General features: G+C 42.4%; 1 long non-coding RNA gene across 1 annotated transcript in view; it reads left to right on the top strand.

Annotated features, from left to right (window-relative positions):
* The window catches only part of LOC115086218, a 33815-nt gene extending 11920 nt beyond the window's left edge, over window positions 1–21895 (top strand). The window contains exons 2-3 of the long non-coding RNA XR_003855165.1: window positions 4090–4136; window positions 21057–21895. This is a non-coding gene — a long non-coding RNA (uncharacterized LOC115086218). The remainder of the gene's footprint in view (window positions 1–4089; window positions 4137–21056) is intronic.
* The last annotated feature ends 851 nt before the right edge of the window (window positions 21896–22746 follow it).

Here is a 22746-nt window from a genome sequence, read left to right as displayed (position 1 = left end):
AATCACAGAACATGCTCTCTCACACACACAAACACATACACACACACATACACACACATATATATACCCACATTTGCTCTCTCTCACACACACACACACATACAAGCACACATTTGCTCTCTCTCACACACACACACACATACAAGCACACATTTGCTCTCTCTCTCTCTCTCACACACACACACACACACACACATTCTCTCTCACTAACTTTCTTCCCCCTCCCCATCAGAAGCACATCCAGTGGTAGCCTCCTGCTTCGGGCCTTATGGCAGATAGGACTCTTCATTTTTCTTTAGGCCACGGGGGCTGATGCTGCTCTGTTTCCTGTGCCTGGTGGTGGTTATGGGGGGAAACGCTGTTGCTGCTAATCCTCCTCCTCCTTCTGCACTCCAACACTGCTTGGACCCGGGGCTGATGCTGCCTTTTCCTGCGACAGCCCAGGGTGGGGCCTGTTGATCTTTCTTCCGCTTCTGGCCATGACTACATACCCTTTCCTCCTGCCCACCACTTCATCTTCTGGGCCGGTCAGGCAGGAAGAAGGAGAGGCTATGCCATCGCTGTCCCCAGACCAATGGTGCTCTAGGTGGCCACCTAGTAGGCCTGATGCTTCCACCAGCTCTGAAAAGAAAGGCACTAGGAAAAAAGTGAAAACCACATGTGTTACAATATTGACAATACATTTCAGAATCAGAAGAACTACTGAAACATTGCTGTTCACTTCTGCCACATATATTCTGTAATTCCCTCTGAAGTGTGATATGATAAAGCAAATTCATTCATGTGTCACAACATTTTGCAGATATGAATTCCTTTCTATGTGTCTGTCATTTGAGTGAAATATTATTGAAATTGTACTGGTTGAAACATGTAGCAAAATAAGCATTCTCATTGAATTGTTTGTTTACAACATAGAAAATATTTTCCTAATAAAAATTAGTCCCTAATTAGTCTTAAACATTACAAGTAAGACGATATAGAATTTTCTTTGTTGCAGCAAGATTCTACGCACTACATGTTCATTAATATACAACCATTAAAAAGTTATTCAACTATGAAAACTATAATAAAAACTATAATAGATGTATGAAAATTTGACAACTCTTGCTTTCAGCCAATTTATGCAACATTTTGAAAACATTTCCTGTTTCATCATCATTAAGCAAAATCAAAAGTATGTTTGTAACTTTTTAAATGTTGTGAGATTTTTCTAATCAGCTCAAGTGGAAATTTTATGTAACATAGTTGACTGTGGATTGTTTATATTTCCTTAATTTTTTATGACATCTTCACTGTCATACATACCACTGTTGTGCTTCCCGGCCGCGTACGCTCTGCAGCCGAGCCTGCTCACCTCTCCTGGCTGTCCACAAGCTCGGGTCTCCCTTCCACTGCCGGTCCCAGCCGTCCCCGTCACTCTCCTCGGCCCGCTCTGACTCCGGCAACATCGCAGGTCTCACAGCTGAGCTCCCGCCGGGGCTCCATGTCCAGTGTCTCCTCAGTCCTGCCCCTAGATGTGCACGCGGCCAACCTCTTTCAATTTAAAGGGCCAAGTGCGGGAAACCCAGTCGGGCGCTCAGTGATGACATCATCCCTACCTAGTATATAAGCGAGTGTTGCGTCCGTCGCTTCTCAATGCCCTCACTCCGCCCTCTCTACCTCTGAGGCGACTCCGTCCGGGTCTGATGGACGTTTGCTGCTGAGGCATATCCATGTGCTCCTACCATGTGACAGGGGCCGGATAATGGCACGGATACCCTGTCACATGGTAAGGGCAAAGGGCCATCGGCGCCATTTTTATTAGTGGCAGCCGACGGCCCGAGAGCAGGAGATCGCTGCTGGGACCCCCACTGGACCACCAGGTACCTGTAAAAGGTTTTGGGGTGGATGGGGGAAGCTAAGGGATTCGTTTTAAAAGGTTGGGGTGGGTTTTTTGTTTATTGGCTCGGGCACAGCCAATAAAAAAAAAACCCGATCGGGCCGGACGAAAAAAAAATCACGATGTGAATCGGAACCGATTCCAGTTCCGATTCACATCTCTAACAACCACAGCTTTAAACTTTGCAGATATTAGATTAGTTGGCTGCTTCTATACACAGGATTCTGTCATAGGAGATAATAAAAGGTCAATGTAATATTAAGATTTTATGTACCAAAAGATTTGTGATATTTTTTCTGTAGGCCACAGAATACATTTGGCAGAAGAGAATAAACATTTTTCAGTTGTTCTTCTGATGTACAAATTTAACATCTAGATCGTAATTCATATGGTTTTCATTTTTTCTAGAGTCTTTCTTTTCAGAACATAACTAGACCTTCAACAAATATCACTGGCAATTTTCCTAGTCTAAACCTTTTAATTGCTTAATTAAATTGCCGAGGATTAAAATATATTAAATTTTTTTACTCTAATCAGAGCACTTTTCTCACTAGTCTATTCCTTTTTTGTAGTTTCTAAAGGGTAATTATTGCTTGCAAACCCTGCAGGTGAATTACTTGCATTTTATATTCACAGTACCAAAAATGTTGATTTTGGTTTAACTCAAAAATCTCAGTGCATGTATTTTGTAAATTTCTTATTTTGTTGTAGTTAATATGGCTAAGTAAATTATAGTATAACTTCATCTAACTGCTTTACATTCAAACATTAGTTATTCATTGAGAATGACAGTTTAATTATCAGGCAAGACAACTATTACTTTTTGTTCAAACTGGTATACGGCTTCAAGGAGTCAGCATTATGTGTTTTTAATTTGATTATTAAAATGTATATAATCTAGGATATAAATTTAATTGCATGTTTATACTAACACTCACCTCAACCCAGGAAGTTGTAACCTGTCTGAAATGGCATTACACCATAAAGGTCATTGAACTGCAATGCAGATAGTGGTATTAAGCTACAGTGGTCATTCTGACCCCATGACCTCAGGGCCAAAAGTTAGTTTTGTTCATTGAACAAGCAGTGTTATACAATTTCCTTAAGAGACTCCTGTGTAATCTCATTATGAGCCTAATATCTAACAAGCACATACAGATGCTTTACTTAAAACATGAATTCATTTTTCAAGTTTGTAACAAAAAACAATAAGAAAACACTGCTTGCTTTTATTTGATTACAAATTTACATTCACTGAATTTCAACAGCAATCATGGAAAACATTTTCAATGGGGATCAGCCATTGTATTCATCCTTATTTGTAAACATATCAAACAAGGGTATCTGACAGTATAGACTGTCTATATCATTATCTCTCATTGCATTACCATGAGGTCTGCATTAAATGAATGTCATATCTCCCCACCTGATGCCAAGAGGGCATGACTTCTAGATAACTTCAGAGAGGTCAAGGTTTTGCAAGTTGCAACCCATATGAAATAGAATTGTGTCATTGTGATCATGATTTAGATAACGTACAGTTTTCACAGGTCCTAGCTAATGAACATGCTTTTTCTGGTCATTACTGCCTTGTTTCTGGATAAATCTTTTTATCTGGAAATGACTAGTATGCTTCCATGAAGTTTGATTGGATTGCTTGTCAACTCTTTTTTATGCTAGCTTGCAAGTGTAAGGAACATGTGCAATGAATTGTAATGTTGACTGTATGTTATAATCAAGTTATTATAAAGTATTAATTAATATAATAATCTCATAAAATATCTCTAAAAGGTATAACTTTTGATTCTCTACCACCTTTTATATGTTATCTTTTTCATGACTCCCTCTTTAGTTCACTATGTTGTGTCTGCCTGGCTGCCTTTTCCTCATCTGCATTGCAGAAACTTTAGATTTCATGTCAGTTAATCACCAAATATGATTTAACATAATGTTAGATCATCAAATGTATGTAACTCTATAGTTCCTTAAATATAGCTCTCTATTTGGGACACACCCAAGGCTGGATCCTCCAGAGGCAGGTTTCCCTGACTTTACTTCACTTAGTATTTTCTGCAGGGTCTTAATAATTCAGAGTCCCTGTGGCTCTGTTCTTAACCACCTGGGGCTGCAGGTTTGATCCCCTACTGCCTCTTTTTTGGCAGGCAATTGGAGGCCTGACCTATTTATTTGTTTAATTATTTTTAATGCAGTGGGAGCATTGAGAGGAGATCATCTTGCTGGTGGCTGAAGAGGATCAGTAAGTATTGCTTTGGAAAATCTTAGGACTTAAAAAAGTTTGGGGAGATGAGAAATAATGCATATATTCTTTAGTGTGTTTGTGTGTCTGAGATAAAAAGCAAGCCAGAGAGAGGCAATAAGAGTTTGTGTGTAGCTGATATAAAAAGCAAGCCATTGGGAGGTAATAGTTTAGAGTTTGTGTATACCTAAGTATAAAAACGTTGACAGTATTGCTTTGGGAAATCATAGGACTTAAAAAGGTTTGGGGAGAAATGAAATACTGGAGTATATCCTTTAGAGTGTGTATGTGTGTGTCTGAGATAGAAAGCAAGCCAGAGGAAATAAATAGTTACAGTTTGTGTATATCTGCGTTAACCAAGACAAAGGGAGTTAATTATAGTGTCTGCCTGATAGGGAGGATCAACTTGGTGGGGGTGAGGGTGGGAGGTGGCACCTTATGGCCTGGATGGCATGGAGACAAACAGGATAAAGAACATGCACAGTAGAAATTTTGTGGATAGAAATCCCATGTGTGTTGGGTAAGAGTATAGCAATAGGAGTATACTACCATCCATATATATATATATATATATATATATATATATCACCCACTTGAATTTTTCTTTACCTAATTTATTTACCTCTCAAATTTTTCTTTATTTGCCTTATATATCAGTTAATCTAAATCCCCCTGTTTTGTTCTCCCATGTGTTATACTCTGTTGCACTGTAACCTTTTTTAAATTTGTTCTATGTAAACCGATGTGATAACATGTGTTGAATGTCGGTTTATAAAAGCTAATAAATAAATAAATAAATAAATAAATAAATAAATAAATACCATCCACCTGGCCAAAATGATGAGATGCTAAGAGACATCAGGGAAGCTAACCTGCAATGTAGTAATAATGGGAAATTGCAATTACCCCAATATTTACTGGGTAAATGTAACATCAGGACATGTTAGAGAGGTAAAGTTCCTGGATGGAATAAATGACTGCTTCATGGAGCAATTAGTTCAGGAACCAACGAGAGAGGAAGCTATTTTAAATCTAATTCTTAGTGGAATGCAGGATTTGGTGGGAGAGATAACGGTGGTGGAGCCACTTGGCAATAATGATCATAACATGATTACATTTGAACTAATGACTAGAAGGGGAACAATATGTAAATCCACAGCTCTAACACTAAACTTTCAAAAGGGAAGCTTTGATAAAATGAGAAAAATAGAAAAAACTGAAAGGAACAGCTGCAAAGGTCTAGAGGAAGTTTATAAAGAGGAGGCAGCAAAACACTGCATGGAGTGGCAGTAGCCACAGAGGCATTCACGGAGCGGGATGCCAGTGGCCAGTGGTTGGTGTTCCACCTTCACGGAGCAGAAGGATGGAGGCCTGCCATCTCCATATTTAAAAAAAAACAAAACAAAAAACAGGGGTGGGCAAGAGTATGTATAATTAACGAAGAGTTCATAAGCTATAGGTACTACCAATTATTAGGCTTATTCAATATTTGTTGATAGATAATGTGGCTTTCAATGCATACTTCACTTTCAATACATATCCAACATAGCTCTCTGCTTCAACAGCAGGGGAGAAGAAAAACTAATACTTCACACATATCCAGCATTGCTCTCTGCTTCAACGGCAGGGGAAAAGTAAAACTAATAGTACATGCATATCTAGCATAGCTCTCTGCTACAATGGCAGGGGAGAAGAAAAACAACCAATAAGGGCTGAATAACATAGTCTGGATAAAACAAATAAGCATGGGTGTAGCTTGCTTATTGCGGCGGTTACTACCCCTAACTAATCAAGCTTGATATTTCACTTGGATGCAGCTCCATCAATGCTCTCTGCATTAATGGTGGGTGTGAAGGGGAAATAGAACCAAAGGTTACTAGGAGCCAAGAGAAACAGATAAGTATGAGAAAAAAAGAAGTGTGAGGCTTGATGGGCAGACTTGTCTTCTTCTGCCGTCATTTCTATGTTTCTATGTTTCTATGTAAATAGGCATGGACATTGTTTAAAAATACAATTTTAGAAGCACAGTCCAGATGTATTTCATGCATTAAGAATGGTGGAAGGAACTGGCATGGTTAAAAGGTGAGGTGAAAGAGGCTACTTTAGCCAAATAAACTTCCTTCAAAAATTGGAAGAAGGATCTATCTGAAGAAAATAGGAAAAAGCATGAGCATTGTCAAGTTTAATGTAAACATTAATAATACAGACTAAGAGATAATTTGAAATTAAGTTGGCCATAGAGGCAAAAACTCATAACAAAAACTTTTCAAAATATATCCAAAGTAGGAAACGTGCGAGGGAGTCAGCTGGACCATTAAGTGAACGAGAGGTTAAAGGGGCACTTAAGGAAGATAAGGCCATCAAGGGAAGTCTAAATTAATGTTAAGCCCCTCATCTCTGATCCAAAGCGACTCCGGCGCATGCTGTTCCTAGGACTCGAGATATAACTTCCTCTAACTCTGGACTGCCTTTTTAGGTCCTCTAGCCAGGTCTTCCTTTGGCACTGGCTGATGTTATCACATCCTTCCACAGTATACAAGGAAGTCTCTTGCAACCAGTCAGTGCCTCCGCAACAGGTATCCTGAGTAGTCTGCCTCTCAGTGAGTGTTGCTAGTTCATGTCCCTGCTTTGTGCTCCTGTTCCTGCTCTTGTTCCTGGCTTGTCTGGTGTCTGCGCCTTCTCCTGACTCTTTTCTTCTTATGTGTCTTGCTTCTGTTTCTTCTCCTGTCTCCCTGCTTCTTTTGGATTTACTGCTTGGACCTGACCTCAGCTTTGAACCTGAATACTGTTTACCTTCTGCTTGCCCTGAACCTGGTTCATCTCATGGATTCTGCCTTCTGTTGCAGCCCTGACCTTGCTTAGTTCTCGGGATTCCCTTGTTTGCCACCTGCCGTGACCTCTGCTTGGACCTGGACATTCTCCCTTGCCTTGCCCCGGGACCCGCCTAAGTCCTGCTGGCCATCCACACCAAGGGCTCAACCTACTGAACAATGGTTGCTATAGGTGAATCTCCTGTTGGTCCCTTTTTAGCACTTCCACCTGTGGCGAGAGGAGCCACACGGGTTCACCCATGCAGCACATTCCAGAACCTCATTATGCAAGGATCCACATTGCTACCAGTCAATCAAAAAAGGGCTCATGGAGTGGTCAGAGGGCTAATTCCCTAACGGTTTGCTGAGGCCATGGACCTGGTGGAGCTGGCCATGCTCCATGCCATTCCTGGAATGGCACAACGAATTTAGCAGCAGCAAAATGTACTGGATCAGATCACGGAGGTTTTGGAAAGACTGACAGTCGGGATGGATGCACTCTCCCCCCAGCTGGCACAACCCATAGTGCCTCCACCACTGGCTCCTGCACCCTCTACGCTGATGCTTCCCCAACTACCTCCTCCATCAAGGTACCACAGCGATCATCAGGAATGTCGGAGATTCATCAATCAGTGCCGGATGAATTTCACCCTGCATGTGACCCTCTACCTTACTAACAAAACCAAGGTAATCTTCATGCTATCCCTGCTGGGATGATCCGCCCTAGCCTGGGCATCCCCGCTGTAGGAGCAGGAAGACCCTATTCTGGAAAACCTAGAGTGATTTCTTCGAGACTTCTGCCTCGTCTTCAACAACCCAGGTCAAGCATCTTCTGCTGCATCCGACCTCTTACAGATTTACCAGGGCCCCAGAACCATGGGGGAATATGCAGTCCAGGTTTGGACAGTGGCCTTGGAGCTGCAGTGGTGGATGATAGTCTGGTAGCTATTTTTTGACAGACTCTCTCAGAGACCATCAAGGATGAGCTCAGAGGGTGAGAAATAGATGAGTTACTGGAGAAGCTCATTAGCTTAGCCATTTGGCTGGACCTCCACTTCCACGAGTGTGCCCAGGAACGAGGGCAAGCCCGTTACCCAATTTATCTCACATCCCACTTTCAACGACCTGTGGCTCCTCGCAGAAGACAGACTCAGCCTTACTCCACTGAGAAACTGATGCAGGTGAACCATCTTATGCTAACCCCAGAGGAATGCAAGTGATGGCGAAGTCTGAACCTCTGCCTCTATTGCACCAGTGCCAGTGACTACTCAGCCCAATGCCCTAGAGATGGTAGGCGAGGCCACCCTAGGTCGACAAGGCACCTCTCCACAAGTCCTGTTGCCAGTAAGTCTGACTGTGAACAGCACCATGATACACTTCCAGGCCCTCCTGGACTCAGGTGTGGCAGGAAGCTTCATAGACAAATCAGGAGTTCACCAGTAAGGCCTCCCCACGGAACCACTGGAGACACCACTTGTGATGTCCTCCATCTCCAGTGAACCTCTGTGTTGTGTTCTGCGGCTGTGGTAGGCCACGACCGCGGTCCCCTACCTTGCCCGCGACGGCAAACCGCCGCGGGAGTCCCGGGGGAAGGCCCTGACTTGAGGCCCATCACTCCAGCACGAGTCCTTGTGCTGCTCGCCGCAGGGGAAGCCGTCCCTGCTCCCCCCTTGCGGCGTCCAGCAGTGATTTCCTCCGCGGAGGAAATCCAAGATGGCCACTGCCATCTTTAGGCATGAGGCCGCGCCTCCTTGACAGATTTAAAGGGACCTGATCCCTTTAACTCGCTTCAGCTGTTCTCTATCAGCCAGAGCATGGGAAGTATAAAGGGCGGCTTCCTCTGCTTATTCCTTGACTTGGCAACTTCCTTGGTTAGTCAGGTCTGCTTGCTTCGGTGAGTTCTTGTGCTTTGGATCCTTGTTCCTGTTTCGTCTGGTTTCCTGGTTCCTGACTTCGGATCGGCTAGCGGTGATTCCTGGTTTTGACTTCGGATTGGCTAGCAGTGATTCCTGGTATTGACTTTGGATTGGCAAGCGGTGATTCTCTGGTGTGTGACTTCGGACTGGCAAGTGGTGATCCCTTGGTGTGTAACCTCGGACTGGTGAGCGACGACCCTCTGGCACTTGACCTCAGACTCTTCTTGACCGTTGTCTCCAAGGGCCTGCCTAAGTCCCAGCGGCCCGGGTCCCTACGAGCTCCTCCCAGGGGGACCGCGGGCCTCCAGGGGTGAAGCTCCAGTCAGCCCTTGCACCGAACTCTCGACCTCTCAAGGGTCCACCTAAGTCCCAGCGGTCCGGGTCCCTACAGGCTCCTCCTGGGGGGACCGCAGGCTTCCAGTGGCGAAGACACACTTCTTCTCCTCAAACATCTTGACTCCTCATCTGCCTCCACAGGCGTCTCTGCCTTCAGTGCCGAAGGTCAGCTGGTCACATCTTCTGCTCCTGCCTCGCCACCCGATGGGAGAACCTTCGGATCTTCCTCCTAAGGTATTCCATCCTCCCGTCGGCCCAAGGGTTCACAAGCCTGAGCATAACACCTTTGCCAGGGCACATTACCAAGACCATGACTGTGCACAAGCATTCTTCAACAGGAAAACATTCACCTGTATTTCTTACCGAAGGCAGTGAATGCGGTAATCCTCGGCCTGCTCTGCCTGTCCCAACATCAACCCCTAATTGATTGGGGGGCCTTACAAATCTCCAAGTGGAGTCCCGCCTGAAGCAAGTAATGCATATCCAAAACACCGATCTCTTCCCTTGAACAACACCAGGTCAGCCCTACCTTGCCTGGATTGCATGCTCCTGATGCTCCTCCTACTGATGTCTTTTGTTAAAAAAGAAAAAATGGTCTTACCTTCACACTAGGTCTATGACTGTCCTAGTGACCTGATACCCTAGAAGATGCCCCCTGGGGTATGGTTTACCCCCTAGCCTTTCCAGAAACTTCAGTAATGACACAATATATTCAAGACAACTTGGAAAGGGGCTTTATCCACCCTTCCTCCTCCCTGGCAGAAGCTGTATTCTTCTTTGTGGGAAAGAAAGATGGCTCTCTTCAGCCTTGAATTGATTATCAGGGTCTGAATGTGATCACCAGGAAGAATCACTACCCATTACCTCTCATTATGGAATGAGTCAATCGTTTGATGGGGGCTCATATTTTCATGAAAATAGACCTGGGGGGGGCATATAATTTGATACGGATCTGGGAGGGAGATGAGTGGAAGACTGCGTTTAACACCAGGGATGACCATTATGAATATTTAGGGATGCCTTTCAGATTGTGCAACTCCCCTGCGGTCTTCCAAGTTATGGTCAATCATATTTTCCGAGACCTCCTCCAGTCTCATGTCATGGTCTACCTGGATGGCATTTCTGCCTATGGAGAGAAGAGCCACAAGGCTTCACCTGAGTGGCACATTCCAGTACCTTGCCACACAGGGATCCTCATCACTACCTGTCAGTCTAAAAGGGCTCACAGAGTGGCTGGATGGCTACCTCCCTAACAATTAATTATTTTCTTCTGTATTTACTAATGAGGATGTTGGGAAGATACAGTTCCAGAGACAATTTTCAAGGATGATGATTCAGATGAACTGAACCTAATCAGCGTGAACCTGGAAGATGCAGAAGGCAAGATTAAAACACTGCAGAATAGCAAATCACCTGGACCAGATGGTATATACCCCAGGGTTCTGAAAGAACTTAAAAATAAAATTAGTTACAATTTGAAATCTATCATTAAAATTCTCCATTGTACCTGAAGACTGGAGGGTGGCCAATATAATCCTGATATTTAGAAAGGGCTCCAGGGCAGATCAGGGAAACTATAGACCAGTGAACCTGACATCAGTGCCAGGAAAACAGTGGAAAACAATTTAGGGGTCAGTGGATAATACATTGAAATTGTCAGCTCAGTGTGCTGCCTTGATCAAAAAGCAAAGAGAATGTTATGAATTATTAGGAAGAGAATGGTGAATTCAACAGAGAATGTCATAATACCTCTGTATCACTCCATGGTGAGACTACACCTTAAATACTGGGTGAAGTTCTGGTCACCGCATCTAAGAAAAGATATGGTTGCACTGGAGAAGAAACAGAAAAGAGCGACTAAAATTATAAAAGGGATGGAATGACTCTTTTATGATGAAAGGCTAGGGCTGTTCAGCTTGGAGAAGAGATGGCTGAGGGAGATATGATAGAGGTCTATAAAATCATGAGAAGACTGGAATGGGTAAATGTGAATTGGTTATATACTCTTTCAGATAATAGAAAGACTAAGGGGCACTCCATGAGGTTGGCAAGTAGCACATTTAAACCAAATTGGAGAAAATTCTTTTTCACTCAATGTACAGTTAGGGCTGGATTTTAAAAGGGTTACGCACATAAGTTATGTACGTTATCCTTAAAAGTCCCCCTGTATGCACCGAGCCTATTTTGCATAGGCTCGGTGGCGCGCGCAAGCCCCGGGACGCGTGTAAGTCCTGGGGCTTGCAAAAAGGGGCGGTCGGGGGCGTGGCCAGGGGGCGCGGTGTCGGCTCGGGGGCATGTGGGCGGTCCAGGGGCGTGGCCGAGTGCCCCAACACAGCGGCCTGTGTCAGGGCCTGCCGCGCCAGCAGACAGCCGACGCGCCCGGAGGCAGTAGTAACTTTTCAAATAAAGGAAGGGGAGGGGGTGTCTAGATAGGGCCGTGGGGGTGGGTTAGGTAGGGGAAGGGAGGGGAAGGTGCAGGGGTGGAGGGAACGGGCAGCATGCGCAGGGCTCTGCGCGCGCAAGTTGCACAAATGTGCACCCCCTTGCGTGCGCCGACCCCGGATTTTATAAGATACGCGTGGCTATGTGCATGTCTTATAAAATCCAGCATACTTTTGTTTACGCCTGGGGCGCAAACAAAAGTACGAGCGTGCGCTGTTTTTTAAAATGTACCCCTTAAGTTCTGGAATTCATTGCCAGAGGATATAGTTAGGGCAGTTAGTGTAGGTGGTTTTTGAAAAAGGTTTGGATACATCCATAAGCTGCTTTTAATCAAGTTGAATTAGGGAATAGCCACTGCTATCACTGGCATTAGTAGCATGGGATCTATTTAAGGTTTGGGTACTTGCCAGGTACTTGTAACCTGGATTGGCCACTGTTGGAAACAGGATGCTGGGTCTGAGCCAGTATGGCAACTTCTTTTATTCTTATGTTCTTAAGACACAAAATGAAAAATACCTCATAAAACCCATCAAACAGAAAATATCAAAAAATGGAAAAAAAAGAGCCCTCTAGAGATTTATCCCATCTAATATTCACAAAAGTGTTATTATTCTGTGTGTATTCCTAATGCACCAATCCTTGTTGACAGGTTTCATGACAACTGTCTCAACGAATAATTATTCAAACATGAAATATATAGAGAAATATGACTTGTAGAATCATTAAAAATTCCCTAAATTGTAAACATTTTTCTATGTTGCTTGGTTATTGCTGTTGGGGAGGATACTGTTTAACCCAAACCCCTCTACTGCAAATATATTATAGGCAGTGCTACCAGGACTGCCTATGATTCAGCAGAGCGAGAATAAATATACTCAGTATGTGAGATGTGTTCTTTCTGGGTGATAAATTAATTAGATGGCAACATCAGGCAACAAGAGGGCAATTATTTGTAAAACCCAAAATCCAATGCATCCTGAACATTCCATTCCATTTTTGCCATATATCAACTATGGACCAAAAATTAAAGAACACATTTTAATTGGTAGTCCACAAGTCTCTATTTTTTCCATCAAAATGTATTTTATTAGAGAGCAGTAAACAATATATGCTACACAAAACACTGGTGTGCATCAGGTACAAGAAATGAAGCGTTCCACGATGTCTCACCAAAGTGGCAGTGTTATTCTTGGGATCTGGGAACTTTTACTATGTTCTTTCTTAGCAGGGCCTTATGTCACTGGACAACTGCATTAAAGAAAACAAAGCAGTCAGAGTTTTTCTTTCAAAGGTTTCAAAATCAGCTTTCTGAATCATACAACTGTGGTAACCATCTACAAGGATTTAATACGATTTCTGAATGTATTGTGAAATATTCAGCCTAGTATATAAAGTGTTAACTCCGGGCACTAGATTGCAGTCCAGTAAATTCTAGCTAGAAACAGTGTACCTGTTTGTGCCTCCATTTACCTCAGAGGTCAGTATTCAGTGTATCTGAAGATCCATAAGAGGGGCAGTCATGATCACCCTGGATTCGCACCCTGCTATCAGTCACAGTAAAGAAATTTATTTTTGAACTACAATTCATGAGTTGGTTGCTGATATTTTTTCTTTTATTCGCCTGGTTGTACTGGTGAGCAGGAAAAGCCCCTGTGCGAGAAAGAAAACCTTAAGGGTCTTGAAAAGTACATCTTCTCCCCGCCCCCTCCCATCGCGCAGGAAACCCCAGGGGGGACATCGGTCTTGAGTGATCTATGGCTCTTTCTGAATTCTCATAAATGTTCCATTCTAAATACCGGCTTCCCCTTCTAGCAGCTTGGCTCATAGCAAAACTGAAGCAGTATTTCAATTAACACTGATACCTCAAAACATTCTAGTATAAATTAAAAGTTTAGAAAATAAACAAGGCTGGGAATCTGATGAAGATACAGTTTCGTAGGAACACTTTTGGAAGTCAACCACGTGGATATCCATATCTTCTTGTATCACCCAATCTATGCATTTTTGCTCACCGGTCATTGTGGACTCTATGGAATCTATATAAAGAGGGCATCACAAGGTCACATTTCTGTTGGTCCTGTAATGGAAATAAAGCACCCCTTTCACGTATGCTTTTTCATTGTCTAACAGTAAAATTATTTGGAGAAGAGATTTAGGAAAGAATCAAAAAGGTTGTGAATATTAACTGCCATAGGAACATAACGGCAGAAAAAGACCATAGGCCTAATTAGTCTCCCTATAGAATTATTATTTTGAAATCACAAGCTTTTCATCTCTCTCTGTCATCTCAACAGAAATTGGTCATTTTCCTCCTTTGTGGAGCTTTGTAATTGCTTTTAACTAATTGGAAAAATTCTGCATTAACAAATGTAAATTGATGATGGAATTTGGTTTGTATGATATATGAATAGGAATCAGTTATAGCTGCTAAATCCAATAGAGTGGCTGTGTGTAGAAATGTGGAGACCTTTGGACCAATTCATTAATCTGTAATCTTTGTTTTTACCATGCTTCACCAGGTCCTATTTCCATACTGTTAATGTACCCGACCTGGTCATATATTAGAGACTCATTGCTTTTGTTCTTGTCTGCTCTTTGTTTACTTCTGTATTGTATCTTTTAAAATTAATAAAGAAATTTTAACTGAAAAAAGAAAGCAAGGAAGAATGGGTTACATGCATAGATATACACAGAGACACACATTACACATGTACACGAGATAAATTTCAGATAGTGTTGTCTGTATCAAGCTTAGCTAATCTGTTTTCATTTTTATTAAAGCCTTCAAATAGATAAGCCTCTAAATTGTATCTTGTTGATCTTGTAGCTGTTCTCGCCTTTTTTTAGGTTGATCCAAATTTTTTACATCAGACTTTCACGATCTGTTCTGCGGTTAGTACCTGGTAAAAACTTTGCCATTTGAACTGTTTCTCTAAGGGAAATTTCTAAAGGTTTTTGCTCAAAAACAGTGTGTATTCCATTACCAAAGGAAGGGAATGCTAGCCAGCAAAGGATTGTATAAGATAGTACAAAGAAAATGAGCACTGTAAGATAAACTTAAAGATCAGATAGCAAAGAGGTTGATATACTATAGTGTGCAGCATTGTCTACACTGTTTTTATTTTAGCGTGTACTCTTTTGCTACCAGGAGTTATAAGCGCATAAGCCCTGTAGCAAAATAGTGCATGTAGTTTTTCTACGAAAATTGTTGTAAAAATTTTAATTACACTTCATTGTATTTATTTATTTATTTATTTATTTATTTATTTAATTTCTTTTAATATACCGATGCTCAACAGGTCTTATCGTACCGGTTTACAATGAACTAGGGGAGAACCAATTAACACAGCAGGCGTAGTGAGGTTAATTTTTTTGTGAAATTGTATATGCAAAAGATTTTTCACACAGTTTAGCTATGCATTCAAAGCTAATAAGTCACTTTGCATAACTTTTCATCACAGTCATTCATTGATTACGGTAATTTAAATAAAATTGTGCAAGTGTATAGAGCCTAAAGGTTCTTGACCAGGAGTATGTGGTTGTATCTATGACAGGGGGAAATAGAATTAGTAACGATGAAAGGAACAGTTCCCCCCATGTAGGAGCCTAATATGGTGGGTTCCTAGCAATTAAAAATGCCTGCCATCATTTTAAGCCTGAGTTGACCTTTCTGGGGCAGCATGTTCATTGCTGTTTCCTATTTTTCTTTTACTTTTGATGAAAAAGGACTCTGAGGTCTCTATGGTTGAGACCGTGGCAAAGCATGGAGACCTTCATTCATTTGAGTACCATGTTTTTTGAGACCTTTTCTTTGCTTAAAGGGGAGGTTTTCCACTCTTCCCACCTGCGTTCCTTAGTTTCCTTAATTGAATATGGCATGTCCCTTTTGCTTTTTGCTGAGTGCCCCAAGTCCCAGGACTCATATACATTCCCTTTTTGTTCTACATCACTGAGAGAGGACCATTGGTGATTACTGGCATCCTCCAAGATCAATGACATAAGGGTCATCCATGGGTAGACAGAGTGAAATGGGAGAGAAGGAGACTTTGTGGACCCACTCTGAGGTGACTACCCTCTCAAAGAGATAATGGGAGAAGAGGAGTAAGACCAGTATCCCTCAGGTGCCACCAACAGGATGGATGAGAGGAGAGAAGAACTAAAGGAGAAGTAAGTGAATTGCATTAGTTTTATGGAATACACAAATGGACTAAAAAGATATTCCCATCAATTGGGAGGGAATTGACCCTACCACATAATTGGACAGGGGAATAACTAAATTGGATAACTTCCATTCAGTAAGCATCAGAAGCCCTTGAAATAGAAATGAGGGTCACAATTTTATCAAAAGAAAACCTTGGAACTTGTATATTATGTTCTGGGAATAACCAAATCTGTAAAGAACTTTTCCATCAACTGCATAATTCAACAGTAAAAGCTATGTTGGAAACTATAACAGTCTCCAGCATAATTATTACTGCTGTTTACAACTAAGAGATCATCAGTAAAGTGAGGGTTTCACTTAAAGCAATGCACAGAGCCTAGAAGAATAATCTACCCACCAGCCAGGCAATCTTGTAGGGATGTGCAGATGGAAAGTATTTGTTGGATTCGGTATTCGTATTCTTCGGGACCCAAATACATTACATTCGGTCAATGGGGGGGAAACCCGAGCTGTCCATTAGTTGAATTCGGTATTCGTTTCCCATTAAAGTTGTAAAAACGGCAGTTGCTTTCGACTAGAGATCTACCTGGGCTGCAGAGATTCCATCTAATCCACTCCGGTCCTTGGTTCCTGCGACGTTGAGGGGAGGAACCCACGCCCATAAAATCAGCATTGCTGCGGCATTTCAACCTCAATTACTTTGGACTACAGATCTACCTGGGCTGCAGAGATTCCATCTAATCCACTCCGGTCCTTGGTTCCTGCGACGTTGAGGGGAGGAACCCACGCCCATAAAATTGGCGTTGCTGCGGCATTTCAACCGCAGTTGCTTTGGACTAGAGATTTACCTGGGCTCCAGAGATTCCATCTAATCCACTCCGGTCCTTGGTTCCTGCGACGTTGAGGGGAGGAACCCATGCCCATAAAATTGGCGTTGCTGCGGCGTTTCAACCGCAGTTGCTTTGGACTAGAGATTTACCTGGGCTCCAGAGATTCCATCTAATCTACTCCGGTCCTTGGTTCCTGCGATGTTGAGGGGAGGAACCCATGCCCATAAAATCGGCATTGCTGCGGCGTTTCAACTGCAGTTGCTTTGGGTTAGAGATTTACCTGGGCTCCAGAGATTCCATCTAATCCACTCTGGTCCTTGGTTCCTGCGATATTGAGGGGAGGAACCCACGCCCATAAAATTGGTGTTGCTGCGGCGCACTGCAGCCGCCGGCATGCCACCAAAGTGCGTGTGGCTTTGTCCAGAGTTGCAGAGGAGAAATCTCAAGACCATTGCGGCTACCACAGAGCCTAAGATGGTGAGTGAATAATAATACCGCGGAGAATATCTCATTAAACTTGGTTTCCTAGACATGATGCCTCATACGAAGAGGAAAGGAAGAGTTAGAGGAGAACCCCCGACTCCAATAACCAATGCTCCTACCCAGCTTTCAAATGGGAAGTTTTTCACGCGGAGTGGTGCAGTAACTCTGGGAGAGATGCCAGGCGATGGCGTAGGTGTAGAGCAAACACAGACGCTGCTGGATTTAAACACCTCGCTGAGTCCCGGAGAACCTAAGACTCCCATACCGCCATGCCTACCACAATCTCCAGTTTTGGGTTTTTGCAACCAACCTAATAGGTTAATGGAAGCCACCCCTATCGGAGGAAATATGGAGAGAGATGTTTTTAGGCCTATAATTATAGGGAACACTGAGGGAAGAGACGGATTCCCTATAACTTCAACACCCTTGGGGGCAGGAAGGGGGGACAGAGGTTCTTGGTAGGAAGAATGAACTTTTTCCTCGAGGATCAGTGAGTTTGTTGGATAACTCTATTGTATCACAGACACAACCGATTACGCTGGAGACTATCTGGGCCACTCTAACGGACTTAAAGTCAATTATCCTAACTTTAAATGCAACAGTTGTGGTGACACAAAATCAGGTATTAAAAGTTGAACCATTGGTAACACAGCATGAAGAGAAAATAGCTAGTTTTGGAAATAGGTTTATTGAGATTGAAAAAGTCCAGACTGGTCTGATTCAGGGAGGTATGTTGAATACTAGGAAAATTGAAATTATTGAGAATCAAATGAGATATAACAACTTAAGAATTCTTAATTTCCCAAATGTGAAATTAATATCCACCTATGAGCAATTTAAGAAGTATTTAATGGAGAATCTAATGTTAACTATGGGAGAGTTACCAGCTATTGAAAAAATCTTTTTTGTGTCATTGGGAAAAAAGAAGAATGAGAACAGTCAACAGAATACTCAACAGTATGAAGGAAGTAATTTAACTGCCTTTCTGGAACAGTCAATGTCTGAACAAGTTGAATATAGGGGCACATTATGTTTTAAATTCCTGAACAGTGCGGATAGAGGCAAGATACTTAAACTGTCTTTAAAGAATAAGGAAAAATTATACTTAGGTCAAATGATCTGGACCTTTCTTGATATAACTAGGGTAAGTCAAATTCATAGAAAGAATTTTTTGCAAATGATTCAGGAAGTGAAGTCCCTAGGGGCTCAGTGCACAATATATTATCCGTGTAAATGTGTGGTTAAATTTCAGCAAGAAAGGTATGTGTTTCTTGAACCAATTGAGTTACGTAGTTTTCTTGATGCTAGATTACCTGTCACTGAATCCTAGTCTAGGTATATAAGACAATGTACCACAGTGTTTTTCTTGTAAAAAATTGCCTGTTTTTGCTCAAATTTGTAGCCATCTTGGCTCTTTTTGCATTATAACAGGGTTAATTTCTTTTTCTTTTTTCTATAGAGCAATATGGTTAACTAGAATATCTTATAAAAGAATATTATGGAAATTATATTAATGTTAAAATATTTCTCTTTGTAATTTCTTGCACCTTTATCTATGACAAGCGGATATTGCTGTCTGTATTGTTTAAAACACTGATAAATAAAGTTGTAAAAACAAAAAAAAAAACCCACCTCAACCCTTTAAATTTAATTAACTACAACCCCCCCCCCCCACCCTCCTGACACCCCAAGACTTGCCAAAAGTCCCTGGTGGTCCAGCGGGGGTCCTGGAGTGATCTGCATTTGCACTGTCGGCTGCCAGTATTCAAAATGGCGCCGATAGCCTTTGCCCTTACTATGTCACAGGGGCTACCAATGCCATTAGTCAGCCCGTGTCACATGGTAGGAGTAATGGATGGCTGGCACCATCTTGTGCCCCTACCATGTGACAGGGGCTAACCAATGGCACTGGTAGCCCCTGTGACATAGTAAGGGCAAAGGCTATCGGCGCCATTTTGAATACTGGCAGCAATGACGTGAGTTCAGGAGATCACTTCAGGACCCCTGCTGGACCACCCCCACCCTCCTGATACCCCAAGACTTGCCAAAATTCCCTGGTGGTCCAGCAGGGGTCCTGGAGCGATCTGCACTCACGACGTTGGCTGCCGGTATTCCAAATGGTGCCGATAGCCTTTGCCCTTACTATGTCAAAGGGGCTACCGGTGCCATTGGTCATCCCTTGTTACATGGTAGGAGCAATGGATGGTCAGTGCCATCTTGTGTTCCTACCATGTGACAAGGGCCGACCAATGGCACCGGTAGTCCCTGTGACATAGTAAGGAAAAAGGCTATCAGCGCCATTTTGATACCGGCAGCCGACGGCACGAGTGCAGGAGATCACTCCAGGACCCCCGCTGGACCACCAAGGACTTTTGGCAAGTCTTGGGGGGGGGGGTCAGAAGGGGGGGGTTTTAGTTAGTTTTGTTTAAATTTGCTCCTTAAGATGGGGAAAAATTCGGTAATGATACATTGCATTCGTGGTGGTTTGCCATGCGTTTCGTGGTCCCACAAATGTAATGAATAGGAACCTATACATTGCGGAATGCGCATTCGTTCAAAACAAATGCACACCCCTACAATTTTGGACACACTCAGATAGCATTAACATCATGGGAAACCTGGGGCATTTAAGACTCTGTTTGAGGTGTGGTTCCTGGGACCTTATCTGGGCTATTAGCCCAGCGGTTAGACAAAAATATTTATTTGTAAAGCAAATAGCATTTTATTTATTTATTTATTTATTTATTTATTTAGAATTTTTGTATACCGACATTCTTGAACAAAGTGTCAAATCACATCGGTTTCCATAGTAACTGAACATTCGCGGCAAAGGCGTTACATTATAACAAGTCGACAGAAAACAAATGCCATTTTGCATACTAAAAGGGAAAATAATACATGCTATTCCATTTAATGCACACAATTTGCTCTTTCAGCATGCAAAGTGGCCTTTGCACAGTTCTGAGCACTTTAGAACATGAATATCAAAGAGAGAGGAGAAGAGAAGTCTGTCTCTGTTTTTACTAATTATAGCAAAGCATTTAATTGTGTTGATTATTCAGGACTATGAAATGTAATTATAAAGGTGTGGATGCAGGCTCTAGGCTCAGCCCACACTCAAACGATGGAATAGAGATAGACCTTCATCGGTTCCAAAGCCCTCTGCCTTCCTTGGGCTTGTCCTTCACCCCCAACCCCTTCTCCTCAGTAGATTAATAATAAATCACATTTCAGTGCCATTCTTTGGGGCCTTCTATCCAGTTTACTTTCCCCCCTTATACTTGGTTGTCTTCTTCCTCTGCAGCTTGTTCTATTCCCCTACCCCACTCCAGTCACTTCTTGCTTGTAGCCCCGTCTTATTTAGGAAAGTCCTTCTCAGCAGGGTTGGTGGCCTGGCCTGTCTCTCCATCTCCAGGGCCCTAGTACTTTTCTCTGTATGAAGACATTTTTCCCCTTCTAATTACCTGTCCTTGGGGCTGAATGGCAGCACTGGCTACTTGCCCGGTCTTCACATCTCTGCCGCATGTGCAGGGTGTGTACGCAATCGGTTGATTTTCTTCTGTCTGCAAACATTTGCATATCTCCATCTAGCTTGGTTTAGGGTGATTGCTTCATTAGGATTAATGAGTAGGGGTGTGCATGGAAACGTTTTAGCTTTGCTTTGTTTCATTTATTCATGTAACCCACCCCCCCCCCCCCCTTGCTGGGGTACATAAAATAGTCTCTCAAGTACTGAGTTTCGAAGCCTGACACTAGTCTTTCTGGTTCAAAACTTACAAAATGGTTGAGCAGATGGTGCAGCGAACATGGCCTCGAGGAAAGGGTTGTATTTGTTCATGCCGAACAAAGAAAAGTATTATTTCCTTCCTTTCACCTCAGAAATCATCTGATTGTACCACTATAATAACCATCTTTCACTCTCCTCTTCCTTTCTCTTGCAGACTCACAAGTTGAATCCACACGCTGGAACTAAGTAATACAGTGTCACTCAAAGGGTGTCTTCAAAAACAGAAATTTTGAATCTTCTGGGGTTACAGGCAATCAATAGCAAAATAAAAGTAATCACTAAAAGGATGAATCACAAGAACCAACAGCAGATATGAGAAGCAGGACAAAAAACAATATACTTCAACATTTTCTCTTCTTCTACAGCTTCAAGAGGTTAATCAGATTCTCAGGCACACTTCAAGCAAGGTATTATCAGTACTCACGTCTCTTCACACAGTCCTTCTCAACATATTCTCAGCAGTGCCACTCAGTAAATTCTTTTACAATTCCCACAAGAATGCTGTGGACTGCAGGTTCCCCTAAGTGCAATTAGGAATTACCCAGGAGCCTAGTGGTCAGTTACATGGCTTCCATGGTGTCATGGGCTGGGTAAACAGTAGAACCACCAGCAATCACCGACAAGAATCCCAGGTCAGAAAATCACAGAGAAGACTCCCCTAGATCCCCTCTAGGCATAAGTTTATATTAAAAATAAAGTACACTTCCTCTAGAGATCTCACGTTTTCTTAAAGAGGCAGATAAGAAACAGACCATCTCTTTCTGAAATTGCAATATCATATTAACCAAAGGTAAATGTTAAGTAGCAAAAGGTTTAACATTAAGTAAAGGGCACATTTCTACTGCCTAGAACCTGATTTAAGCCTGGGCTATATTTGAAATGAAATAAACAAAAAAAGACAAAAGAAAAAGTAAAAGAAATGAAAAAAAAAACAAAATGAAAAGAAAATGGAGATCCTGAGTCTCCCACTCCAGCACACACTGCCAAAATATTTTTTTAAAAGCCCCTCTAGTATGCTCATATCTCCTCCAGATTTAACCCTCACCAATATCTTACCCCATTCTAAACCTTATTAGGACCCTCCAGCATCTGAGCCCAAAATGGCACCAATCACAGGTCAGCCAGGACCATTTTTTATTATGGCACCAGAGGAGTAGGGGTAAGAGGCTTAGGAAGGGATCTGGGGTGTGCTGTGGAGTATAATGTTCACTGTATGATGTTCCCTTAAAGATTGTGCTAACAAAGTTTCAGTAAAACTCATGAGGCACCGGAGGGTATGCTGGGAAATAAAGTTCAATATTTCTGTTCAGATTATGTGGTCAAGTCTCTTTGCAATGGGGTCTACTTAAACCTAAATAGACAGCACCTAATGATCTAAAACAGAGGTGGCCAACTCCGGTCCTCAAAAGCCACAAACAAGTCATGTTTTCAGTATATCTACAATGAATGTGCATGAGATAGATCTGCATACAATGGAGGCAGTTCATGATCTAGAATGTGACATGGCATCAAAAGATTTAACTTCTGGTAAGTCTGTAAGCCTCAGAATCAGCTTACATCTCACAGTGAATTATCAATATTATTTATTTTAGTTCATTGATCACAGTTCTATAAAAAAAAAAAATGCACCAGTACATCAAGATGACAAAGCTAGTCCTCCTGCAGGCCTCAGTTTTGCAGATCCAGTGTTCTGACTTGACTAGCTCCAGCAGATTTCCAAGTACAGGGTGACTACCAAGCTGAACATAAAGGACAAGGTGTGCAAGTATGCATACTAATTTACATTATGGGGCCTGAACGTGAGCAGATCTTCAAGTATAGTAAATGTGTGATTATAAGGACTT

Source organism: Rhinatrema bivittatum, chromosome 2 (assembly GCF_901001135.1).
Source record: "Rhinatrema bivittatum chromosome 2, aRhiBiv1.1, whole genome shotgun sequence".
Lineage (NCBI taxonomy): Eukaryota > Metazoa > Chordata > Amphibia > Gymnophiona > Rhinatrematidae > Rhinatrema > Rhinatrema bivittatum.
Note: the sequence above shows the minus strand (reverse complement) of the source record. Positions and strands in the feature narration are given on the sequence as shown.